The sequence below is a fragment of the Schistocerca americana genome, chromosome 4 (genome assembly GCF_021461395.2).
Source record: "Schistocerca americana isolate TAMUIC-IGC-003095 chromosome 4, iqSchAmer2.1, whole genome shotgun sequence".
NCBI classification, from domain to species: Eukaryota; Metazoa; Arthropoda; class Insecta; order Orthoptera; family Acrididae; genus Schistocerca; species Schistocerca americana.
In genome coordinates this window covers 174,245,766-174,272,946 of record NC_060122.1, presented here as the reverse complement: position 1 = coordinate 174,272,946, position 27,181 = coordinate 174,245,766, and positions in this window count along the sequence as shown.

Below are 27,181 nucleotides of genomic sequence, written 5' to 3'. Positions count from 1 at the left end.
GACTGTAGGCTATTTCGCACGGAATAATATCACAGTTTTTCGAAATTTGGAAAAAAATAGTAAAATGGCAGACGTCTGAAGAAAGAAGTTTTGTTGTGTGATTTTGGACACGTTATTTGTAATAAATAATTACTAAACAAAATTTTTAGAAAAATTAGCCCGTTACTTCTTACAGACACGTCCGAGGAATAATTCAGCCAAATTTCAGAAAAACGTCTTTCTTTGTGTGAGCACAATCCATTCCATCAGCTTGAGAAATAATGTTCTTCCAGCTGATGGAGTCGATTGGCGAGACTGTATCCGCAATTTGGCTGCATTACTAGGTGGGCATATCCGCAGAGACTACTAGGCAATGTTTTTATTTTACTTTATGCATTAGTTATAGCCTAACAGATGACCAAAATCACACAAGAAAACTATGTCTTTCTTTCAGATCTCAAAATATTTGTGCGTTTACGACGTGCACAATATCATATAGATTAAGAAAATTGTTTGTTTTCTGACTTCAGATAATAATCGCAAAAAAATGGCTCTGCCACTATGAGACTTAACATCTGAGGTCATCATTCCCCTAGAACTTAGAACTACTAGACTCAAATGACAGTGGGCTTCGTCACTAAACCAAACCATACAGCGCATACTAATTCCCATCATACCCTGCGGCCATACATGTAGTTTGAACGTTCTAACGCAAACCGTTCAGAAGTTAAGACAATGTCATTTTATATAGTTCAATAATTGTCAACCTCTATATGAAGATGACAATAAGCTGGTGAAAAATAGGATGTCAATGCTTGCAGTAATTAGACCATCTTGGAACATTACATCTACATCTACATCTTCATGGATACTCTGCAAATCACATTTATGTGCCTGGCAGAGGGTTCATCGAACCACCTTCACAATTCTCTATTATTACAATCTCGTATAGCGCGCGGGAAGGATGAACACCTAAACCTTACCGTACGAGCTCTGATTTCCCTTATGTAATCTTACAGATCGTTCCTCCCTATGTAAGTCGGTGTCAACAAAATGTTTTCGCATTCGGAGGAGAAAGTTGGTGATTGGAAGATACCGTCGCAACGAAAAACGCCTTTCTTTTAATGATGTCCATCCCAAATCCTGTACCATTTCTGTGATACTCTCTCCCATATTTCACGATAGTACCAAACGTGCTGCCTTTCTTTGAACTTTCTCGATGTACTCAGTTAGTGCTATCTGGTAAGGATCCCATACCGCGCAACAGTATTCTAAAAGAGGACGGACAAATGTAGTGTAGGCAGTCTCCTTAGTAGGTCTGTTACATTTTCTAAGTGTCCTGCCAATGAAACGCAGTCTTTGGTTAGCCTTCCCCACAAAATTTTCTATGGGTTCCTTCCAATTTAAATTGTTAGTAATTGTAATTTCTAGGAATTTTGTTGAATTTGCGGCTTTTAGATTAGACTGATTTATCGTGTAACCAATGTTTAACGAATTCCTTTTAGCACTCATGTTGATGACCTCACACTTTTCGATATTTAAGGTCAACTGCCACTTTACGCAGCATTTCGATATTTCTTCTAAATCGTTTTGCAGTTTGTTTTGATCTTCTGATGACTTTATTAGTCGATAAACGACAGCGTCATCTGCAAACAACCGAAAACCGCTGCTCAGTTTGTCTCCCAAATCGTTTATATAGATAAGGAACAGCAAAGGGTCTATAGCACTACCTTGGGGAATGCCTGAAATCACTTCTGTTACATTAAATTATTAAATACTCCTTCGAGACAGCATCGGAAATATGTCGTGTGAGGAATGAATGAACGGTGGTAATGATCGAAATTCTTATTAGTCCTCACAGAGTAGGCCCCTGATGTGAGGCGTTGCATTAATTTTGCGCAGACCGTGTCGCCGTGTGGGTGGCGCACGTTGTTCGCGGGCGGCCGGGCCAGCAAAGACCGGGCGACATCGACGCGGCGGTGTCGGCGGCGTGGGCGTCAAGCGACGCACGAATGAGTCGGTGCCTGCGACGGCGTAGGGGTTTCAGCTCAGAATGGAGTGGACTTCGATCTTTCCAGGGGACAATGGAGCCCCGCCGGCTGTCTGCCGGAGAAAGGCCGCCTTTTCGCCCGCACGGACTAATGTTTGTCCGGCGCGCAGCGGCGCGGTGCGCGCCCCAGCGACACGTCCGCGACCGGCCCGGGGGCTGAGTTCAACCGCCGGCCAACGCGCCGACTAAGAAAGACCGTCATAGCCGCGGCCAAGGCCCCCACCCGACCACCTTCCCTGTGGAGAACTTTAATTTTACAATAGGCTTTAGGCACGTGTCTGGCGTACAAGCGTGAGAAATACCCGTCCTGGTTCAATGCCACATAGGAAGTTGCTACGAAGGCGTGTAAGGTTTCATCACAGAATTAAATGAAACCAAAATCTTGTTGACAAACAAAAGCTCGAATGAAGTGCTCGCTTCAGGAGAGGATTTTTTTTTTTTTCACCTGCTGCTTTTTTCTTCATGAGCCATCTTCTGATTGCTTGTGGTGGGTCGTTATTTGTCTTACAGCCTTTGGCCGCTGTGATGGGACGGGGGTCTGAGATGATACGTGCAGATCATGTCAGCTCCTATCGGTGCCCGTGTCAGCCACGAGGACGCAGACTTCTATATTTCTTTTCTTCTTGTTTTCTTTATCTTTTTTGATAACCCTTCGTTATTTGTGTCTGCAGCGGAGAGAAACATTTAGGAATTTAGCAAAATTTTGAGGAATCGAAATATAAACCTTAACCATACTTTTACGAAGAATAAAAACAGAAGATAGGAAAGATGTTACTGGGAGACTGTTCCTTCACCAAGTGTGTATGACGGTGAGTGTCTTGGAATTGTCCATCAAGCCCCCGACCGCCGATCACAGCTCTTCACCTAAATCTAACATCTACTCTAGATTCCCTATGAACTAAACCTTAACTGTAACAATTTTCCTTACAGTATGTTGCCGGCCGTGGTGGTCTAGCGGTTCTAGGCGATCAGTCCGGAGCCGCGCGACTGCTACGGTCGCAGGTTCGAATCCTGCCTCGGGCATGGATGTGTGTGATGTCCTTAGGTTGGTTAGGTTTAAGTAGTTCTAAGTTCTAGGGGACTGATGACCATAGATGTTAAGTCCCATAGTGCTCAGAGCCATTTGAACTTACAGTATGTTGGCTGTATGTTCTTTCTCGACTTGGATACAGAGTAGTTGAGACTTTTCATAATATATATAAATGACCTAATAGATAGTGTCGGAAGATACATGCGGCTCTTCGAGGATGATGCTGTAGTATACAGAGAAGTTGCAGCATTAGAAAATTGCAGCGAAATGCAGGAAGATCTGCAGCGGATAGGCACTTGGTGCAGGGAGTGGCAACTGACCCTTAACATAGACAAATGTAATGTACTTCGAATACATAGAAAGAAGGATCCTTGTTGTATGATTATATGATAGCGGAACAAACACTGGTAGCAGTTACTTCTGTAAAATATCTGGGAGTATGCGTGCGGAACGATTTGAAGTGGAATGATCATATAAAATTAATTGTTGGTAAGGCGGGTGCCAGGTTGAGATTCATTGGGAGAGTCCTTAGAAAATGTAGTCCATCAACAAAGGAGGTGGCTTACAAAACACTCGTTCGACCTATACTTGTGTATTGCTCATCAGTGTGGGATCCGTACCAGGTCGGGTTGGCGGAGGAGATAAAGAAGATCCAAAGAAGAGCGGCTCGTTTCGTCACAGGGTTATTTGGTAAGCGTAATACCATTACCGAGATATTTAGGAAACTCAAGTGGCAGAGTCTGCAAGAGAGGCCCTCTGCATCGCGGTGTAGCTTGCTGTCCAGGTTTCGAGAGGGCGCATTTCTGGATGAGGTATCGAGTATATTGCTTCCCCCTACTTATACCTCCTGAGGAGATCACGAATGTAAAATTAGAGAGATTCGAGCGCGCACGGAGGCTTTCCGGTAGTCGTTCTTCCCGCAAACCATACGCGACTGGAACAGGAAAAGGAAGTAATAACAGTGGCACGTAAAGTGCCCTCCGCGACACACCGTTGGGTAGCTTGCGGAGTATAAATGTAGATGTAGATGTAGAATTTTTTTTTTGTAACTAGTGTGTTGCCTGTTCGGGATATTTCTTCGAATTTCATTTTTCGGTCGTGTCGGGATCAATATCATACTTGATTCCATGTCGGAATCAGCGCTGTTTTCCGGGCTGTGGCTTCCTTCCTGTCTTTAGCTCCGACGTACTCTCCATAGGTCGCTTTGGATATATCCTCAATAAGCGTGCTTAGCGCGACCCATTGGTCTTTGTCTCTGAGTACTGCGAGTATGATCTCTTGAATATTGTTGAGGTTTAAGTGTGATGGGTGTCTGACGTCGGCATATTGTCCGCAGAAAAATACAATGCGTTCTGCCAGAACGTTAAGAAACATTTAACTGATTCTATTATAGTTGTGTAGAAGGGTACTGGGTTGATCCTCCGTGACCAGTATTGAACCTATGCCTGTTTTATTTCGAGAGTGAAAACACCGGTACCGGTTTTTTATGGGTCTTTTGGTTTTGGCAGGGAAGTCCACTACTACTACTCGACTTATTCAGTTACTTCCAGGCTCGTTTCTTAACTAAGGTATATGCTAGTATTTTTTGTATGTCCAGAATGCGTAACTGCTATAGCTCCGACAAGAACAGTCAACCAGTTACTTTAATTTCATTAAGACGGATTTTAATTTTAAAAAATAGGTTCGTTTACTAGTACAGATCATATTCTGAAATAATTTATGTTTTCTGTCTTCTGCTTTTGAGAAATTTATGTCTTACTTTATAATTTCTTACCAAAGGAACTTCTTTGTAGCCTATAACGATTAGATGGTTCCTCAAGAATCGGACAGTGATACGATAAAGACCGCAGTTTGCCACTAGTAATATTTTTTTAATAATGGCGTTAAACTCTTTGAATGAGTCCGCAATTATTATAATTGTTTAAAGAAATAGTGCTGTGTAAATCGCATTACATACAGAGTGGACGAAATAAAAGCGTCCCGGAAAAATTAGATTCACATGAAGGTGGGCAGCCCAATTTCCATCATTTACTGTCCCGGAAAAATTTCATTCACGTTAGGGTAGGCAGCCCAATTTGCATCATCTATCCCAAATGATATGAGTTCGGTAGCCTACCTTAAGGTGCGTGGAATAATATCCGGGACAGTTTTATTTTGCTCACCCAATATTTTCATTTATTACGACTTTTACGCTACTGCCATTATCACATAGAAATTTGGAACTCATAAAACACGGTTAAGTGTCAGTTGCAACAAAACCTATACACAGGCATGTCCCCCATAGGCAACGGTATTATTGTAAAAGATACAGACTTTCGTTCAACAACTTCTAAGTTTGAATCGAGAGACGGCAGCAGATGAAATTTGTCACAAATGAAAACAGATTAATCATTCTAGCGGACGTTACCAAATATAGCAACTGCGCAACAGAAAAGTGCAGTATTTATTGTTCCCATTGTTCGCCTATCTCTAAAACCGGGCAAACGACACTTTGATTTACTAAAGTCTCAGTGAACTGTGTCATACAATAAGTTCAAGAATACTTTAAACACGACGTGAATGATTAAACTGAGCATCATCTCGAGAGGACTGCTATTTTATTCCCGATAACCCGAGACACCCACCTAGATGCTTCTGCCTACCTATTGTGTCTAATTTAAATATTACGCCCGTCTCAGCCATAGCTTTCACGGCAATGATAATTCATAAAAGATTGTGAGTAGGAAAATATTGTTTTTACTGTTGGAAACAGTTAAAACAATATTCTCTGCATGCCTATCGAAAGTTCATGGCTGTATATACAGTCGCACCACAGAATGAAAAGTGTTCAAAACGAGTAAAGAGCTGCGACTTGTGTGGATATGGATCCTCATCATTAGCTAGTATCAGTTGAAAATAAATCAAATGGCGGAACTTAATAGTAACTCAAAACTAATGTTCCATTGTGTCATTACAAATCGTTTTCCTGTTTTTGCAGTTGAGACGCCAATTTCCTAGTAAAATCAAGAATAATTGGATCGTTTTAAAACAAATTCAAAAGCAGTAGTTCACCTTTTTGCCACTACTAATAAGAATGGAAAGAAAATCTGGAGCTTGATTACGAATGTCTCAAATTATGACGAAATTGAGTAGTTTTGGAGGGATATTTTCATGCCAGGTACCGCAAATAGGAAACATACCGTTCTATAGCGAATTTAATAACCAAGGCATGAAGCAAGAATACACTAAATGACAGCAGCACAACCAATCTGATTGTATTCTAGTAAGTTTTATTCATACTGAGACATATGAAGTATACGTAATACTGCAAAGAGATGTACTACAACCGCACCTACGAAAAGTTTGCAACATGATGCAAAAAGCAAGTCTTGCCCGCTTTGAAACTCACTAGCGAAGTTCCGTATGCAGTTACTTGAACTGTTTCGTATGAATCCAAAGAAAAGTTATTTTCTGTGTCACATATTTGCTTGTCCAGACGATGTGTTCGATTTCACTTTGCTCTGTCTAAGTGGCAGAAATCGATTTTACCTGCGCGCGCAAGCAAACTTTCGCACTGACCAGTGGTATAGAGTTGTTGCGCAGAGTTTTAATACTGACAGTGTCTAGCAGCTTATTGCAAGCCTTTGAGACAGATAAATTGCGAGAAATGTAAGCTGATTATCCTTGCAAATAAGTAGTTTCTGGAAGTTGTGAGGTAGAAAGAAACTTTGTTGCAGCGCCTCGCGTCCTATAAACAAGGCTTGATAGATTTCCTTCTAGAATGTCAAGCGAAGTAGTCACAGATTAATAGGAAGAATCTTTCGCGGCAGCCTTGAACGAAGCATGACTAGTGCTAATCGACTCACACTGACAATTATCGAAGGAAAGAAGTCTCGTCGACATCGTGATTATTAGAGACGGAGCAGCAGCTTAGACTGTTTCAAGAGAGGGGAGGGGGAGGGGTGGAAATTGGCCGTGCCCTATCAAATGAACCATTTGCTTGGAGCGATTTAGAGAATTACGGGAAACGTAAATGTGGATGGCCGTACGTGGATTTGAACTGTCGTTTGCCCCGCATCCGAGTCCAGTGTGCTAACTACTGCGCAATCTCGCTACATGACAGTTACGTTGATTACTTTAAAATTACTTTATACGGACAATCAATATCTGACGACAGACCGTCGATACACTTACGCATTTTAAAAGATTATCTCACTGCTCCATACGCAATTTTATCTTAGAATCCGAAACTTCACAATGTAAACTCACTCAGAATATGCCTAAACTGAGGCTTCATTTCGTTTCTCCTTGTTTGTGTTATCTTCTCCCACTAAACATCTGTGTGCGTGCGTGCGTGCGTGTGTGTGTGTGTGTGTGTGTGTGTGTGTGTGTGTGTGTGTGTGTGTGTGTGTGTGTGTGTATGCGTGTTATCCTTCAGGTCTTTTTGTCCACTAACCTTTTGCGTCTGGTGTCAGGGTCTTCAAAGTTACTGACTACTGGCAAGCATATTGCTTCAGGAAGTTGCGAATCTCTTGCCGTTTCCATACGCTTCACAGAAGCACCCCAAGCTGACAGTATTGCCTTCTGGGACGAAAAGCCGTTGTCCTAGAAGGCCTAATGACGACACGCGAGGAAGCCTAATTTTTCTGTTGTTAAAACTGAATTTTCACAGTGAAACCGAAGAATGGATTCCGCGTGCACGCAACGTACTTCACCAATGTTAGTACCTTGTTCATGTTTTTAAATTTCTGAAATACCTTTGCATCTAGTTTCCTGTTACAGTTCCGATGATCGGCGTAAAACTGGACAGATTATCTCCTCGAACAAATTAACTTGTGACGAACCCTCCGGCGAATTCTACAGTTTATTTTGACGTGAAGATCACGACCTCCCAAGAAGCCCAAAAGGACTTCATTTCGCGGAAAAAACTTAATTCAGCCTGTTTGGAAGGACGCCCACTCTTCTGCTTACTTGTTACCGTAAATAACGTGATATTCTACTCCTTCAAGAGATCAGTTCCGTGGATGGAGACGGGACTGGAATGTATTATGTTCAGAGGCTGGGAATGATGTCGGCGAATCTTAATACCGATACCCTTTCACTCTGGATTTTACTCCCACTTTTGAACTATTCTGGTGATTTCGTTATTGCTTCTTCGGTACACATGGTGAACAGTAGAGATGAAGAACTGCATGCCTCCCTAACTGCCTTTGAAATCTGCCTTTCTTTTCCATTCTTATTATTTTCTCTTGGTTAGTGACCCATCGTACTTCAATCATTTTTCCCTAATCTTGTAGCTATTTTATCTGAGAATCTATAATACCTTGTTCAGTTTTACACAGCCCAACTATTTTTCTAGGTTCGTAAATACTAACGAATTGTTTTGAGTCTTCTTCAATCACGCTTCAATTACCAAGAGAAATATCATAAATACCTATTAACTTCACAAAGTTATTTAAACAAGCCGTCCCACGCTAAGACGTTTGCGCAACAGGATTCGAGCTTGTCAGAAGAGAGCACACGTTCCGGGTTCCTGCAGAGACAATTCTGCTACACTACGAATAATAGGTACAACATAATACGCGACTGAAATGGCGCGGCAGCTGCAAATTTGCTCCAGCGTTAAAGTACGCGGGACAGTATTATTAGTGTGGACAAAACGTCTAAGTTGCACGCTGATCCAAAATGGTTCAAATGGCTCTGAGCACTATGGGACTTAACTTCTGAGGTCATCAGTCCCCTAGAACTTAGAACTACTTAAACCTAATTACCCTAAGGACATCACACACATCCATGCCCGAGGCAGGATTCAAACCTGCGACCGTAGCGGTCGCGCGGTTCCAGACTGCACGCTGATCCACCTTGAAATTCTGTCAGTATGTGGACCAAATCCATTGTTGCGTCCAACCGTAGTGTTTTTTACCATCATTTCGGCAGCTGAAAGAACAATCGGAGACACAGCGACTTCTTAACTATAAGGACTTGCACAAAGTGATGTGTGTGAGTCACGTTGAAGTGTAGTCCAGCATTCAATAAAGATTATTTCGCTTGCCATAATTATGTATAACTTAACTTTTTATGTCCCCTCAAATATTTTTCGCGATTTCCACTGAATAAAGGTACCATCAATCTGTGTCTTCAGTAGGAACGTCTGTGAACTTAACTACACTCCTGGAAATGGAAAAAAGAACACATTGACACCGGTGTGTCAGACCCACCATACTTGCTCCGGACACTGCGAGAGGGCTGTACAAGCAATGATCACACGCACGGCACAGCGGACACACCAGGAACCGCGGTGTTGGCCGTCGAATGGCGCTAGCTGCGCAGCATTTGTGCACCGCCGCCGTCAGTGTCAGCCAGTTTGCCGTGGCATACGGAGCTCCATCGCAGTCTTTAACACTGGTAGCATGCCGCGACAGCGTGGACGTGAACCGTATGTGCAGTTGACGGACTTTGAGCGAGGGCGTATAGTGGGCATGCGGGAGGCCGGGTGGACGTACTGCCGAATTGCTCAACACGTGGGGCGTGAGGTCTCCACAGTACATCGATGTTGTCGCCAGTGGTCGGCGGAAGGTGCACGTGCCCGTCGACCTGGGACCGGACCGCAGCGACGCACGGATGCACGCCAAGACCGTAGGCTCCTACGCAGTGCCGTAGGGGACCGCACCGCCACTTCCCAGCAAATTAGGGACACTGTTGCTCCTGGAGTATCGGCGAGGACCATCCGCAACCGTCTCCATGAAGCTGGGCTACGGTCCCGCACACCTTTAGGCCGTCTTCCGCTCACGCCCCAACATCGTGCAGCCCGCCTCCAGTGGTGTCGCGACAGGCGTGAATGGAGGGACGAATGGAGACGTGTCGTCTTCAGCGATGAGAGTCGCTTCTGCCTTGGTGCCAATGATGGTCGTATGCGTGTTTGGCGCCGTGCAGGTGAGCGCCACAATCAGGACTGCATACGACCGAGGCACACAGGGCCAACACCCGGCATCATGGTGTGGGGAGCGATCTCCTACACTGGCCGTACACCACTGGTGATCGTCTAGGGGACACTAAATAGTGCACGGTACATCCAAACCGTCATCGAACCCATCGTTCTACCATTCCTAGACCGGCAAGGGAACTTGCTGTTCCAACAGGACAATGCACGTCCGCATGTATCCCGTGCCACCCAACGCGCTCTAGAAGGTGTAAGTCAACTACCCTGGCCAGCAAGATCTCCGGATCTGTCCCCCATTGAGCATGTTTGGGACTGGATGAAGCGTCGTCTCACGCGGTCTGCACGTCCAGCACGAACGCTGGTCCAACTGAGGCGCCAGGTGGAAATGGCATGGCAAGCCGTTCCACAGGACTACATCCAGCATCTCTACGATCGTCTCCATGGGAGAATAGCAGCCTGCATTGCTGCGAAAGGTGGATATACACTGTACTAGTGCCGACATTGTACATGCTCTGTTGCCTGCGTCTATGTGCCTGTGGTTCTGTCAGTGTGATCATGTGATGTATCTGACGCCAGGAATGTGTCAATAAAGTTTCCCCTTCCTGGGACAATGAATTCACGGTGTTCTTATTTCAATTTCCAGGAGTGTAAATACTTGAGACTTACAGTTAAAAATAAATTGCATACATAATATTGTGGGGAAGGCAAACCAGAGACTGTGGTTTATTGGCACAACAGATAATGTGGCAGGTCTACTAAAGAGACTGCTTACGTTATGCTTGTCCGCCCTCTTGTGGAGTACTGCTATGCGGTGTGGGTCCCACAGCAGATAGGACTGACGGAGGACATCTAAAAAGTTCAAACAAGAACAGATCGTTTTATATTATGGCGAAATAGGGGGGAGAGTGCGACGGATATGATACTTGAAACAGGGTGACAGTCTTTAAAACAAAGGCGTTTTCCGCTACTTCAGTCACCAACTTTCTCCTCAGAGAGTGAACATATTTTTTTGGCGCTTCCGTAGGAAGAAAAGATCATAATAAAACAAAAGAAATCAGAGCTCGTGCGGAAAGATTTAATGGATGTTTTTCCCGAGCGCTGTTAGAGAGTGGAGCAGTAGGTGAGTAGCTTAAAGGTGGTACGACTAAGCCTCTGCCAGGCACTTAATTATGAATTGGAGAGTTAAACATGTAGATGTAGATGTAGGTGGCTTGGTAAATTTGATGAGTTAAATATCGTACAGCATTCACCACTATTTATACTGAAAAGATTCGTTTCTGATTTCAATAATTTTTTACTTTCTCAGTGTGACCTGGAAGGCGCAGTGTAGACTACCATCAGAAGTTTCGGCTTCCAATGGCGAACGGCCAAGTTAAAGCTGGTCTGCGAATGAACAGAGCGTGCATCGATGCGCTGGCAACACCCGAAGACTGAGGGGGGACGTCTGCTGGAGAGAGGGTGAGAGAAAGAGGGAGGGAAGGAGGAAGGGTGTGTGTGAGAGAGAGAGAGAGAGAGAGGGGGAGGGGCAGAAATGAACGACTCGAGTGGGCTTTGTGGGAAAACTAATGAGCACATCGAGGCTTCTCCGGCGGGGAATTCAGGTCGTTACACCTTGAAAGGGATCCACCCAGAAGGCCTGTAACCCACTTCGTACACAGATGCCCGATGAAGGGATTTCTCCTCCTCCTCCTCCTCCTCCCCCCCCTTATCCCTGTGCAAGCCTGTCGCAGCATACGACATGTATTCAGAGTACACCACGTCTTAATTCTACAAAATGAAATAGATTTTTTTCTGCCGTAGACTCTAAGAACGTTATATGAGAAAGAAATTCATTCAAAACGGAGCACTTGCTTCAGTTGGAGAGAAATGATTAAGGAAGCGGCTGTAAACTGTCCAATGGACTATCCAAGAGTCGCATCAGCTGATGCAAAGGGAAGCAGGAAGCAGCCAAATCAGGTTATGTAGAAGTTCATGTTTAACAAAGGAGTTTGGCGTTCTGTTAGTTTAACAGAGCGCCACAAATTTATGAAATAATGGGAAAAGAAAAGCAACAGAGACACATCAGCGCACAATACCTAAGCATGAAACGACTATTAAACCAGTTGCCAGTTAATACAACGATATCTTCGTATGTTGTAAAAATGTAAAAATTGTATGCGGAATTACTGAAAGAAAGTAGAATGGCGACACTCGTGGGAAACTCTGTTTTCCAGAGATGTAGTTGTGGCAAAAAAGGATTCTCTGTGCCTCCCTCATTTTGCACAGGTAAAGAGGATGTACCTGAGGTCATCCAAAGTTACATCTAAGTTCTCCAGTGTTTTCCAATACAGTACTGAAATTTCATCGAGAACAATTTTGGTCAGTGCTAATTAACTTTTGATGAGATATTAAATTTACCCTGGACTCTTCACATTTAGTTTAAGCCATCGGTTCTGCGCCTGTCCGAGCAACGAAGACAAGTCCTCTTACATCTGGGCAATGTCAGTATAGATATCTTCTGTATTGCGATTATGTTACGCTGCGTATCATCTGCATAGAAACTATCTATACAGAAGATACCGCTGTTAATGTACATGGTTTCCTGGTTTCAGCGATTACGTTGACGACTTATAGAGATTTTCACATATTTATACGTCGTAGTCCTATCCAATCACTTACAAAACCGCATTGTAATTTACGATATTTTTCTAGTTATTTGCTATGCATTACATGTAATGCTCTACTTTCACTGGGTGCATACACTTCTCCCTGATATTCGCATACTTAGTCGCACATATTGGTGCTGTCGTACAATAATGTAAAATACTTACGTAGCTTACAGAAAGTAAACTAGTTGTCACTTGGTAGCACTGGCTCTACTGAGAATATGCTGCCTTTCATGCCCTTCTGTAAGGCTTCTGAAGTGCACAATTTATTAAAAATGCATGTGCAGCATCGTAGCAAAAGATTTCGATTGCATTAATATTTATTATCAGTTTATCCGGATAGGATTTAGTGCTTCGATCTTCGCAGCTATAGTAAATCGAAAAACATTTCATACCGCCTTGAGGCTTTTAAAACGGACTGCTCTCCTCGATATTATCTAATCCCCCTTTGAGCTGTTTCGAAAAGAGAAAATTTGTTTCTCGTGTTAGCTTGTCCGTCGAAAATGTGAAAGTGGTACATTTAAGTAAGTCTACGTAATCTCTACCGCCATAAAATACCCCGGTCTTGCTAAGAACAAAATTAAATAGGTTGATGCTGGACATGTATTTACATATTGATATCTATTTAAAGGACTAGACAACAAACTCATCCTTAAGATTGTCGTACGCGTTACTGTAAGTTGCAGAATCATTGTTATTGACGCTGCAGATTAAACTGACACTGCGTAAAAGTGCATTCAAAAACTTATGTACTATTTACATTCATTCAAACTGCATAGATCCATTAAAAATGCTTTCTTTATCATTTTCCATCTACAGCCTGGTAGTTTAGTAGTAAATTACATGCCTAAAAATTAAAAGACGATGGGTTCGAATCCCAGTTGGATTTTTTTACGGTCAGACTTTAACCTACTCTGCAGCTCTCACTGATGAGATGATCCACTAGAAATGACAAGTGATCCGGCCTCTACGCTAGACTGTAGGTCCTCTTTTCCTGGTTAGGTAACTCCGGTAGGATACTGGCGATCAGTTGAAAGACATTCGACCGGGTTATTAAGCGACACGAAATAATAATAATTATATTACGTCGAATTACGTCGAACAAAACATACGAAGCGATATATTCGGAGGAGTTTTACGGAGAGGAATGAAATATTGTATGATTTACATAAATTACAATAACAAACGTAAAATTTAAACCATGGACCATTAAGAGAACTCCTAACCTGAAAACATATCAAACATGTGGGTAGGCACAGATGCTTATGATGACATTATGTATTGTATACCGTTCCCCACAGTATGTGCATTTTGTGGTTTGCAACTCATTAACAGCTTTTCCTAATTACGAGGTTTCTTACTGGTAAATGGTTTTTTGTAGTTTATCCAAAGATGTAATACATTGAGACTTAATGCACTTAACTATTTCTGTATGTCTTCTCTATATGTCAGTGAATAAGCACACTCTAGATTTTTTTTTTTTTTACGAAATGTGTAAAAATATTGTGACTATGTTGCATCTAATGCGTTACAGGTGCTTTAAATGCCAAAACAGCAATGTAAATGGAGTTAAGGGGAGGGTAGTATTGACAGATGTCACAATTTCCGCAGTCCTCACCCGTCCCATGTTAACGTGGCGCAGGATGTCAAATGTCCTTAAATTTTGCATACTGCTAACAATCCGAAATATAACACGTATTCACATAAAAAAAGGTCGAGTACATGAAAGTTCCGAAATGAGTTTCTGAACTCGTCGATGGAGGTGACCAACAAAGTTAGACCACGGTGTCCTAGGAGTTCGCGAGCAGGCGATGAACTAAAAAAGGGACGCCTCAGCGCATGACGGAGCTCTGCGTTCCGTAAACACACATCCGTGTGGCTTCCGTTGTTTCATATTACCGCCACGTCGCTGGTTTCTAAACAATGTTTCAAATTCTCCCCTTGCCCTCCCTCCACATCACACTTCCTCGATTCACCGCCAGTTGGCCCAATTGAAGGAAGGTAGTGTTGACTTCGGTGCTTGTGTTGACATGCGACTCATTGCTCTACAGTACTAGCATCAAGCACATCAGTACGTAGCATCAACAGGTTAGTGTTCATCACAAACGTGGTTTTGCAGTCAGTGCAATGCTTACAAATGCGGAGTTGGCAGATGCCCATTTGATGTATGGATTAGCACGGGGCAATAGCCGTGGCGCGGTACGTTTGTATCGAGACAGATTTCCAGAACGAAGGTGTCCCGACAGGAAGACGTTCGAAGCAATTGATCGGCGTCTTAGGGAGCACGGAACATTCCAGCCAATGACTCGCGACTGGGGAAGACCTAGAACGACGAGGACATCTGCAATGGACGAGGCAATTCTTCGTGCAGTTGACGATAACCCTAATGTCAGCGTCAGAGAAGTTGCTGCTGTACAAGGTAACGTTGACCACGTCAGTGTATGGAGAGTGCTACGGGAGAACCAGTTGTTTCCGAACCATGTACAGCGTGTGCAGGCACTATCAACAACGGGTACACTTCTGCGAATGGTTCATCCAACAATGTGTCAATCCTCATTTCAGTGAAAATGTTGTATTTACGGATGAGGCTTCATTCCAACGTGATCAAATTGTAAATTTTCACAATCAACATGTGTGGGCTGACGAGAATCCGCATGCAATCGTGCAATCACGTCATCAACACAGATTTTCTGTGAACGTTTGGGCAGGCATTGTTGGTGATGTCTTGATTGGGCCCCATGTTCTTCCACCTACGCTCAATGGAGCACGTTATCGTGATTTCATACGGGATACTCTACCTGTGCTGCTAGAACATGTGCCTTTACAAGTACGACACAACATGTGGTTCATGCACGATGGAGCTCCTGCACATTTCAGTCGCAGTGTTCGTACACTTCTCAACAACAGATTCGGTGGATTGGTAGAGGCGGACCAATTCCATGGCCTCCACGCTCTCCTGACCTCAACCCTCTTGACTTTCATTTATGGGGGCATTTGAAGGCTCTTGTCTACGCAACCCCGGTACCAAATGTAGAGACTCTTCGTGCTCGTATTGTGGACGGCTGTGATACAATACGCCATTCTCCAGGGCTGCATCAGCGCATCAGGGCTTTCATGCGACGGAGGGTGGATGCATGTATCCTCGCTAACGGAGCACATTTTGAACATTTCCTGTAGCAAAGTGTTTGAAGTCACGCTGGTACGTTCTGTTGCTGTGTGTTTCCATTCCATGATTAATGTGATTTGAAGAGAAGTAATAAAATGAGCTCTAACATGGAAAGTAAGCCTTTCCGGACACATGTCCCCATAACATATTCTCTTTCTTTGTGGGTGAGGAATGTTTCCTGAAAGTTTGGCCGTACCTTTTTGTAACACCCTGTATACTGTATCTGGTAACACTAGAAGAGGAAGCCATTCTCAAAATCATCTACAAATGTAGTAGAGAGGTATATCTTACAAGCACTCGTTCGGTCCATAGCGCCTCTCGAAATGCCGCAGTGTGAACACGATTTGTCAGAAATGCTGATAAGTTAACAGCGAACGTATTGTCTACGGCGTGTGCCGCTGCCCGCTCGCGTTTTCCATTTCAGGGCCTGCAGTTTGTGGAGCTGAATTAACGGTGAATAATTAATGGCTTAGAAATGAAACGTTCCATTCCTGCCGATAATTGATTAATTCATACGTCTGCCATTGGCGCTTGGTGTGCTGCGCCAAGCCGGACTGATAACTTACTGTGCACACACACACACACACACACACACACACACACACACACACGTACACGCATATGTATGAGGTACGCTTTGATGAATGCGTGTTCCACCGCACAAGGGAGTGAACAGCAAAACAATTTAAATATTTAGTGTCGTTATTCCTGCTAGTAGTGAATTTATCACAATGGATGAAACAGTTAAAAATGCCCTTTGAGGCGGCAGCAGGAGAACAAATACAACTAATGGCGTCCCAACAGAGGCGTGTTTGAGCCCCAGCGCCGGGCGGGCACACGTGTTTGCGCGCGAGCAAACAAAGCCATGCTAGATACCGCGCCGCGCGCGACCTGCACTGGCGGTGCTGTCGCGACAATGGCCGCAGCCCGGCCAACTTAACGGCCATTAACTGCCAAAAGGAATGAATTACGGAACGGCCGCCGTTCTGTTATCCCGGGCAGTCGGCGAGCGCAAGCAGGACACTGCCCGCCGTCCACCACCCACGACTTCTTTTATTTCTTCCTCTCCACAGCGGATCTCCAGCTCCGCGGAGGAGCCACTGCCGGTCGATGGCTGCTGTTCTGCTAATGGGAATCGAAAATTAGAGCACTTGGTTGGAGTGTCACCACAATTTCGGCTCTATGCACAAGGGAGAGGTGAAGAGGAATTCGGGAGGGGGGGGGGGGCGGGAGTTAGAGGGAATAAAACTGTAAAAATTACTACTGAGGAAATAGCTGAATATGCAAAACCGCTACAGCAGAATACTCAGTGTGGTCAGAACTTTCTAGTTCAGGCTGTCTCTGGTTCAGCCTACGATATTGCTTGGCTGCTCCCACAACAGGTGGCGCCATATACTCGCAGCAGGCCCACTGACGTCACGTCAAGTGTCAACTGAAGTGATCCCCTTGTAACACGCCCGGGAGTACGAATGGGTGGGGTACTTTAAACTGACTTCTCGTTTCGTGACCGTGCGCTCTGTCCACACCACGTACCTCATAATCCCGCGGCGGTCGTATTGTCCTGCTCCACACTGCTGTTGGCTTGCCTGAAATTATCTATCGAAATATGCAAGCGGGTTTAGGGGAGCCACTCAACGTTAAAACACAACACCGTCCTGTCTCGAATGAACATCTATATTCTGAGACGATATGGAAACCACAGGTTGCACTGTTTACTCTCTAAATCGTAAATGTTTATCCCAATTAACAATCTTGATGATTAACAGTCCAAAATATAATTCAGACGAGCGTACGCGTAACCGACACGACGCGGGCGATTGTTGATGATGCGGAAGCCGAATGATCGAACGGAAGTTCTTACGCTCGTCACACATACACATATCTGGTAATAGTCCTCCTTGTCACTATTGATGATATAACACTGTTCGTAAAGTTAATTTTTCGGTTCTCACTTGTACGAGCGTGCGCGTAACCGTCGCGGCGCGGCTGATTGTTGATAATGCGGAAACGCGATGATCGAACGCATGTCCTCACGCTCGCTACAAGACACTGGCACTTGACTGCACTCTTTTATGGTAACTAATTTCTACTGATTCACATCAGTTCATTCTGGAAGACCGAACACGGCGCGGATGATTGATACTGTGCGACACGCAACGAGAGGATACGCAAATACGTTATCGGCGGCAGTGCTCATTTTTAATTACATCTTGACGCACTTTTCCTCTGTATTACTTCCATATTTGATCACTTTACTGTAATAGCACTTGTAACAGCACTTCAACCTGTATACTAACAATGCTTCGCCTGCCGAAGTGGCCGTGCGGTTAAAGGCGCTGCAGTCTGGAACCGCAAGACCGCTGCGGTCGCAGGTTCGAATCCTGCCTCGGGCATGGATGTTTGTGATGTCCTTAGGTTAGTTAGGTTTAACTAGTTCTAAGTTCTCGGGGACTAATGACCTCAGCAGTTGAGTCCCATAGTGCTCAGAGCCATTTTTTTAACAACGCTTCTACATGCAGGGCTACACACTACACAACATAACAGTTTCGTGTCCCGTGCTCGACTCACTACAGACGCGGCTGCCCGCAAAGATACTCCACAAATAAGCCAGCGATGTGACAATACGCTTACACCCTGTTCATGGGGCGGGATAAACTCAGCCACACAACAACAACGAGCCAGTGTCGTACTTAGTCTACATGCTTACAACATAGTCACTGGCTGCCCTCTTGTTGATGGCCTATGCTGTTAGCTTGGACTTTTTTGGGGCATTTCATTCTAGCTACGTCTTTCGTGGCAGTACGAGGGACTTGCTGCATTTGACAGTGTTCATTCTTCGTGTAACCATAGCCAACCAAAAGTCCTGCGCACGCCACCGACAAAATTTCAGAGGCTATTCAAGAGTACACTTTCAAGACGGTCTGACTGTCCTTTAATCCCTAGAAAGAACTAGCAACAGTGGCTCCGAAACTGGAAAGTGAAAATGGTACACAGAAATGTTCCGATAAACTCATTTAATCTCATTTCAAATTGAATTTTTTAACAACTTGCAGAACATGTACATGTAAACTTAAACCTTGGAAGTTCATTAATACTATTTGGGAGGGCTAAAGCACTCATTGTGGGCGACTTGTCTTCAGAAACACTGGCTAGCTTGTCGAAAATTGAGTTCCTATGAAATGGGGCTTCTTGCTAGAGTTTTAATACACATTTATAACAAAGTAGCAAGTCACTGGTTGTCAGTGCTGAGCGGTGTAGGCAAAGAAGGAGAAGTCGAGTTTTCGATAATGATTTGAAACTGGACGAGAACGGGTGAATGCAACACACCAAAAAACTTAAAATCGGTGCTGAAAGAAGAACGGTGGAACCGGATCGAGAGCAATGATCGAAACGACAACGAGGAACGGCAGAGCTGGAACGAGGAACAAGTGACCATCTGGTCATCCGTACAAGAACGAGACCGACCGAACCAGACTGAGGCGGGAACGAGACCGATCTGAAGAGAACGGTGAGCGACCGAATTTTGTAGGTTACGTACTTCGAGTAAGGTTTGATGACCGAGAACAAAAAAGTACTGGTGGTTTCATAGAATCATGGTTCCAGTTTCCTGTTGAGCCAGTGCCCCATACTCTGGTTATAGCACCAGTAAAAGCGCGGATGAGCTGGCGGTATCGTTCCTGACCTTCCCGTAATGTAAGGCAACGGTGAGGTTCCCCTACAGTTGGCAAGACGTTGGCAGGTAGTGCAGAAGACAGCTGAGGCATATAGCGTGCACGGCTTTGGTGTTAGGCTGTCGTGACTGGGTCTTTGTACTCGTATGTCCATCATTTCAAAGACGGTTGCGGGACTCGACTGCTCGATCTAGGATGTGGAGGAGGAGAAGATTAGTGTTTAACGTCCCGTCGACAACGAGGTCATTAGAGACGGAGCGCAAGCTCGGGTGAGGGAAGGATGGGGAAGGAAATCGGCCGTGCCCTTTCAAAGGAACCATCCCGGCATTTGCCTGAAGCGATTTAGGGAAATCACGGAAAACCTAAATCAGGATGGCCGGAGACTGGATTGAACCGTCGTCCTCCCGAATGCGAGTCCAGTGTGCTAACCACTGCGCATCTAGGATGTCATCACATGACAGATGACGATTAAAGTGATTGCTACAGAAAGCGGAAATCTACTGGTAGCAGTATTCGAATTCTGACCCCTGTTTTGACCAGAATGAGGTGTAATATTCCCACAGGTCCGTTAGGGTCCTGAAGATGGCGTAGTAAATCGCAGAAACTGGTAGCCAAATACAATAAGTTTGTAAACTAGACGGCTGAAAGGTGTTTGATTTGACATTATGACTGTAGGGTATCCCTCGGCCCAAAGCCCAAAATTGGCACCCCTTTTGTCGCCCTTAGGCTTCTGAGGCATCATTGCCGCCCTAATTTGCGTCATTACAGTTTACTCAAATAAATGGTATATTAACGCCTCATTATCCCAAACGTTGCAGGAATGGCACCGAGTTTAGTCTGGTGACCAGTTGCTCTCGCAATATACAATTAATATATTGAATGGACCGATTAATTTCGATATTTATACAATATCTTTTCAAAAAGAGGACGGCTAGCTCATCTTTTGCATCGTTTTAGTAACAAGTAGTACAATTGTAAAACTGCAGGGGGTGGACAAATATATCGAAACACCCGAAAAATGCATGCTTGAATGTGAATGCAGAAGCTAGCCAGGCCTGCAGGTTGTGCTGTAGTACGAAGGTTGTCCAGAAAGTAAGTTCCGATCGGTCGCGAAAAGGAAACCACTACGAAAAGCCGGTAAAGCTTTGCACAGATGTGTTGGGCAGTGTCTCTAGTATGCCCGTCGATCGTGTAGCGCCGCTCTTTTCAGTTTTGAGTAAACAGTGAGCACGTAAAGATGCAAAGGTAATAGCGTCTCCGCCAAGTACACTCCTGGAAATGGAAAAAAGAACACATTGACACCGGTGTGTCAGACCCACCATACTTGCTCCGGACACTGCGGGAGGGTTGTACAAGCAATGATCACACGCACGGCACAGCGGACACACCAGGAACCGCGGTGTTGGCCGTCGAATGGCGCTAGCTGCGCAGCATTTGTGCACCGCCGCCGTCAGTGTCAGCCAGTTTGCCGTGGCATACGGAGCTCCATCGCAGTCTTTAACACTGGTAACATGCCGCGACAGCGTGGACGTGAACCGTATGTGCAGTTGACGGACTTTGAGCGAGGGCGTATAGTGGGCATGCGGGAGGCCGGGTGGACGTACCGCCGAATTGCTCAGCACGTGGGGCGTGAGGTCTCCACAGTACATCGATGTTGTCGCCAGTGGTCGGCGGAAGGTGCACGTGCCCGTCGACCTGGGACCGGACCGCAGCGACGCACGGATGCACGCCAAGACCGTAGGATCCTACGCAGTGCCGTAGGGGACCGCACCGCCACTTCCCAGCAAATTAGGGACACTGTTGCTCCTGGGGTATCGGCGAGGACCATTCGCAACCGTCTCCATGAAGCTGGGCTACGGTCCCGCACACCGTTAGGCCGTCTTCCGCTCACGCCCCAACATCGTGCAGCCCGCCTCCAGTGGTGTCGCGACAGGCATGAATGGAGGGACGAATGGAGACGTGTCGTCTTCAGCTATGAGAGTCGCTTCTGCCTTGGTGCCAATGATGGTCGTATGCGTGTTTGGCGCCGTGCAGGTGAGCGCCACAATCAGGACTGCATACGACCGAGGCACACAGGGCCAACACCCGGCATCATGGTGTGGGGAGCGATCTCCTACACTGGCCGTACACCACTGGTGATCGTCGAGGGGACACTGAATAGTGCACTGTACATCCAAACCGTCATCGAACCCATCGTTCTACCATTCCTAGACCGGCAAGGGAACTTGCTGTTCCAACAGGACAATGCACGTCCGCATGTATCCCGTGCCACCCAACGTGCTCTAGAAGGTGTAAGTCAACTACCCTGGCCAGCAAGATCTCCGGATCTGTCCCCCATTGAGCATGTTTGGGACTGGATGAAGCGTCGTCTCACGCGGTCTGCACGTCCAGCACGAACGCTGGTCCAACTGAGGCGCCAGGTGGAAATGGCATGGCAAGCCGTTCCACAGGATTACATCCAGCATCTCTACGATCGTCTCCATGGGAGAATAGCAGCCTGCATTGCTGCGAAAGGTGGATATACACTGTACTAGTGCCGACATTGTGCATGCTCTGTTGCCTGTGTCTATGTGCCTGTGGTTCTGTCAGTGTGATCATGTGATGTATCTGACCCCAGGAATGTGTCAATAAAGTTTCCCCTTCCTGGGACAATGAATTCACGGTGTTCTTATTTCAATTTCCAGGAGTGTATGAGGATAGATTTCGCCTGTGTCATGCAGCCCACATAACACAACTGTCGAGCAGTTCCTTCTTAATGCCAATTCTCGGCCGCACAGTGCAGGGGCAATGAAGATGTTCCTGCAGCGTTTCCGATGAGAAGTGTTTGACCACCCACGATACAGTCAGTAATTGGCTCCCCATGAGTCTCATCTCTGCTCACAAGAACAGTTGGCTCTGAAGACAAAGTTTTTCCACAGACAACGAGCTGCAGCCCAGTGCAGATAACTTGCGGAAAGCACTGGCGGCTGTTTTCTATGGTTCAAATGGCTCTGAACACTATGGGACTTAACATCTGAGGTCATCAGTCCACTAGAACTTAGAACTAACTAACTAACCTAAGGACATCACACACATCCATGCCCGAGGCAGGATTCGAACCTGCGACCGTAGCAGTCGCGCGGTTCCAGACAGTAGCGCCTAGAACCGCTGGTCCACCGCCGCCGGCGCTGCTTTCTATGACGAGGATATTGGTAAGTTGATACAACACTTGTGGTTTTCACTTTAGTTTTCATTTCGCGAACGATCGGAAATTACTTTTTGGACAATCTTCATATTTGATTACAAACGGCAGCTGTACAGTGTACTCAATACATGCAAGTGTCAGTCGTGGGGAAGTGTTCTCTGCAGTCGTGATTGCATTGTGTATGTGGCAGCTAAGTGATTTCGAACGTGGGCAAATAGCTGGTGCACGTGTAGGAAGTGCTTCCTTAACCAAGACAGGTCAAGTGTCAGGTGTTTCAAGAGGCACCAAACCGAAAATCTGTGCTCAGGGAACGTGGAAGAACCCCGGCTGCTAAGTTACAACGCGGACGAAAATATGCGTCAGTTGATAGTGCCGGACGATCGTGCATGAGAATTGTAACTAAAACTAAGATCAGCACAGTTGCAAAATACACTGCAGTATTTTACGAAACCTGTTATCACTCAAACAACAGGAAGAGAACAGCTTAAGCACAGAAGATGCAGAGCTGGTTGGAATTTCCAAAACCGTTCGTCAGTGACGCAAATGCCCTTAACAGTAAACTTAGCGTCTAAGGCGTAAAAACGTGACTATGCAGCTACAGAAGAATGTCATTTGCTCGGATGAACCATGCTTCACACTGTTTCCAACTTCTGGCTGACCTTACGTCACAAGATTGGACCATGGAGGGGATTCTGTGATGATTTGGTCAGCCATATCGTGGCAGTTCATGGCCCCCGTGGTTACCCTGCAACTTCGCATTACTGCCTAGGATTAGATGATCATTTTGGGTCTCCATGCCCATCACATGGTGCAAAGTTTTTTTACCTAAAGGTGGAGCTGTGTTCCAAGACACCAGGGCCTGTGTTCACAGAGCTCGCATTGTTCATGAACAGTTTTCTGAACGCGAGAATAAACTGTCGCGATCCCTCTGGCCACCCCAGCCATCAGTTTTATTGAGTTTTTTCTGGTGTGCCTTAGAGAGACGTTTGGCTGATCGCTAAGCACCTCCATCACAGTCACCTCAACTTGACCCTACTTTGTAGGAGAATTGTATAAGATTTCCTTGAAAACTTTGCAGGAACTGTAGTTATCCATTCGGAAACGACTGGAAGCTGTTCTAAATGCAATAATTTTCCTGCATCATTAGTCATGCTAATGGGTTGTGTTTCTACATTGACTTCACAGACGTCATCGAATAGAGATATGCACATGTGTAAGTGACGGTAGCATTGCTTACAGAAGGTATAAAGGGGCGGTGTATTTGCGGAGCTGTCGTTTGTTCTCAGATGATTCCGACATAATACGAGGTGCATTCAGGTTCTAAGGTCTCCGATTTTTTTTCTCCGGACTGGAAAGAGATAGAAACATGTGCATTGTTTTAAAATGAGGCCGCATTCATTTTCAATACGTCCCAGAGATGGCAGCACCGTACGGCCGATGGAATTTTACCGCCAGCGGCGAGAATGAGAACTGTCTTAAATACTTAAAATGGTGACGTTTTCCTTACTTGAACAGCGTGCAATCATTCGTTTTCTGAATTTGTGTGGTGTGAAACCAACTGAAATTCATCGACAGTTGAAGGAGACATGTGGTGATGGAGTTATGGATGTGTCGAAAGTGCGTTCGTGGGTGCGACAGTTTAATGAAGGCAGAACATCGTGTGACAACAAACCGTAACAACCTCGGGCTCGCACAAGCTGGTCTGACGACATGATCGAGAAAGTGGAGAGAATTGTTTTGGGGGATCGCCGAATGACTGTTGAACAGATCTCCTCAAGAGTTGGCATTTCTGTGGGTTCTGTGCACACAATCCTGCATGACGACCTGAAAATGAGAAAAGTGTCATCCAGGTGGGTGCCACGAATGCTGACGGACGACCACACAGCTGCCCGTGTGGCATGTTGCCAAGCAATGTTGACGCGCAACGACAGCACGAATGGGACTTTCTTTTCGTCGGTTGTGACAATGGATGAGACGTGGATGCCATTTTTCAATCCAGAAACAAAGCGCCAGTCAGCTCAATGGAAGCACACAGATTCACCGCCACCAAAACAATTTCGGGAAACCGCCAGTGCTGAAAAAATGATGGTGTCCATGTTCTGGGACAGCGAGGGCGTAAACCTTACCCATTGCGTTCCAAAGGGCACTACGGTAACCGATGCATCCTACGAAAATGTTTTGAAGAACAAATTCCTTCCTGCACTGCAACAAAAACGTCCGGGAAGGGCTGCACGTGTTCTGTTTCACCAAGACAACGCACCCGCACATCGAGCTAACGTTACGCAACAGTTTCTTCGTGATAACAACTTTGAAGTTGGATGAGGTATCGAATATATTGCTTCCCCCTACTTATACTTCCCGAGGAGATCACGAATGTAAAATTAGAGAGATTAGAGCGCGCACGGAGGCTTTCAGACAGTCGTTCTTCCCGCGAACCATACGCGACTGGAACAGGAAAGGGAGGTAATGACAGTGGCACGTAAAGTGCCCTCCGCCACACACCGTTGGGTGGCTTGCGGAGTATCAATGTAGATGTAGATGTAGAAGTGATTCCTCGTGCTCCCCACTCACCTGACCTGGCTCCTAGTGACTTTTGGCTTATTCCAACAATGAAAGACACTCTCCGTGGCCGCACATTCACCAGCCGTGCTGCTATTGCATCAGCGATTTTCCAGTGGTCAAAACTGACTCCTAAAGAAGCCTTCGCCGCTACCATGGAATCATGGCGTCAGCGTTGTGAAAAATGTGTACATCTGCAGGGCGATTACGTCGAGAAGTAACGCCAGTTTCGCCGGCCGCGGTGGTCTAGCGGTTCAGGCGCTCATTCCGGAACCGCGCGACTGCTACGGTCGCAGGTTCGAATCCTGCCTCGGGCATGGATGTGTGTGATGTCCTTAGGTTAGTTAGGTTTAAGTAGTTCTAAGTTCTAGGGGACTGATGACCACAGATGTTAAGTCCCATAGTGCTCAGAGCCATTTGAACCATTTTTTTAACGCCAGTTTCATCGATTTCGGGTGAGTAGTTAATTAGAAAAAAAATCGGAGGCCTTAGAAGTTGAATGCACCTCGTAGTGGTCGCAATATGGAAATAAACAGACTCGGAACAAGGAATGGTAGTTGGAGCTAAACGCATGGGACATTCCATTTTTAAAATTCGTAAAGAATTCAATATTCGAGAATCCACAGTGTCAAGAGCGAGCGCAGAGTACCAAATTTGAGGCATTACCTCTCACCAGGACAACGCACTGAGCAGCGGCCTTCACTTAACGACCGAGAGCAGCGGCGTTTGCATTGGGGTGTCATTGCTAACAAAGATGCAGCACTGCGTGAAATAACCGCAGGAATCAAAGTGCGACGTATTACGAACGTATCCGTTAGGACAGTGCGGCGAGATCTGGCGTTAATGGGCTATGGTGGCAGGCGACCGACTCGAGTGGTTTTGCTAACAGTACGACATCGTCTGCAGCGCCTCTCCTCTACTCGAGACCATATCGTTTGAACCCTAGACGGTTGGAAAAACATGGTGTGGTCAGATGAGTCCAAGTTTCAGTCGGTAGCAGCTGATACTACGCCGAGTGGGGCGCAGACCCTACGAAGTCGTGGACCCATGTTGTCAAAATGTTCAAATGTGTGTGAAATCTTATGGGACTTAACTGCTGAGGTCATCAGTCCTTAAGCTTACACACTACTTAACCTAAATTATCCTAAATACGAACACACACACATACCCATACCCGACGGAGGACTCGAACCACCGCCGGGACCAGCCGCACAGTCCATCCATGTTCTCAATAAGGCACTGTACAAGTTGGTGGTGCCTCCATAATCGTGTGTGTTGTGTTTACATGGAATGGACTGGGTCTTCTGGTCCAATTGGACCGATCATTGAACGGAAACGGCTGTCTTCAGCTACGTGGAGACCACCTGCAGCCATTCATTGACTTCATGTTCCCAAACAACGACGGAATTTTTATGGAAGACAATGACCGTGTCATCGGGCCACAGTTGTTGGCGATAGATTTGAAGGACATTCTGGACAATTCGATGAAATTATTGGCCACTCATATCGACCGACGCGAATCCCGTCGAACATTTATCGGACATATCCAATAAGTCAGTTCGTGCATAAACTTCTGCACCGGCAACACCATCGCAATAATGGACGGCTATAGAGACAACACAGCTCAGGGGACTCCGTCTACTTGTTGAGTCCCTGCCATGTCGAGTTGCTGCAATACGCCGGGAAAAAGGAGGCCCGTCACGATATTGGTTGAAATGGCTCTGAGCACTGTGGGACTTAACATCTGAAGTCATCAGTCCCCTAGAACTTAGAACTACTTAAACCTAACTAACCTAAGGACATCACACACATCCATGCCTGAGGCTGGATTCGAACCTGCGACCGTAGCGGTCGCGTGGTTCCAGACTATATCGCCTAGAACCTCTCGGCCACTCCCGCCGGCCGGCACGATATTACGAGCTATCCCATGACTTTTGTCACTTTAGTGTACAATGGAGAGAAGAGTGCGTGATCGAAA